We start from the raw sequence: 1,106 nt of genomic DNA on the forward strand, positions 1-1,106 counted from the left end.
AAAGTTTCAAATAAGGTTTATATATTTTCTGTATTTAATGTTTTCGTTTAGCCTTGTAAATATGTATATTTGGAGAAATTGTACCTTTTCATTTATTATTTTTTATTTTTATATATTTTTTTATTTTGATTTATTAGCAGAAGTGTTAGTCATCTTATGTTTTATGATATGACATATGGTTTTATTTTATTTGTTCTATGCTTATTTCATATATTCTGTTAATTATTGTTGTTTATTTTTATCTTTTCAAATTCATTATTTTATGACATTTTATAATTTCATTTTTATTTTTATTTTACTCTAAGACTTTAAAGCCTAATTTTCACGCATGTGTACTTCTAAGGGATCAATCCCAAAATAAACGAAGAATATTATTATTAAAAAAATTTGGTATGCATGCAGATAAAATTATTTTATTACTACCTCAAATATGATTTTTTTTTTTTTGAGTCACAAAAACTATTGATCGGCAAGTTCATAAATTGTCAAAACCGGAATTTTTTTCAGTTTTTTTTTATTTATACCGATTGTCTATTTCGTATAAATAAGTACCATTTTAGTCATTAAAGTACCAAACATTGGAAAATTGCATATTCTAAGTTTACAGAATATTTTAATAATATGAAGCATAGAAATCTGTTTAATTTGTATGGATCAGATTGCTTGAACATTATTACAGACCTGATTCGACATTTTTAAGCAGTTTCCAACTATTCCTCTGAAATGAAATATTTAAATCTCTGAAACAGACTATCGATTTTATCTCTCACTCTAAGTGGGTCTACAATCCCATGTATAGGCCTTTTTTTTTTTTTTTAAGTAAATCCATGTCGAAGGTGATGTTCGCCTAGTTATCTACAGGTGACCAACCTATCCTAACCATGGTTAGGGGTCAAGTTTTCCATTTTGCCCGCCACTTAATGGAAAAGTCAACGCCCCAATGCCGAATTCAAACCTGCACTGCCCGTAGACCTCAGAACGATAGACTCGTGCTTACCCCTGAGCTACCGTGCGGCTCCATGGGACTTCTTTAACAACCTCTATGGTTATCACGACCACGCGCAGTCAATTCGGCTTCCAAGATACTTCGAGCACCAACTGCAATG

At 30.3% G+C, this 1,106-nt stretch overlaps 1 protein-coding gene across 11 annotated transcripts in view; it reads right to left on the minus strand.

The window, feature by feature from the left end:
• LOC106688163 (calcitonin gene-related peptide type 1 receptor) overlaps positions 1-1,106 on the minus strand; it is a 564,568-nt gene that overhangs the window by 442,750 nt on the left and 120,712 nt on the right. The window lies entirely within an intron of this gene.

Source organism: Halyomorpha halys, unplaced genomic scaffold (assembly GCF_000696795.3).
Source record: "Halyomorpha halys isolate HHAL.00 unplaced genomic scaffold, Hhal_1.1 Scaffold41.1, whole genome shotgun sequence".
Classification (NCBI taxonomy): Eukaryota; Metazoa; Arthropoda; class Insecta; order Hemiptera; family Pentatomidae; genus Halyomorpha; species Halyomorpha halys.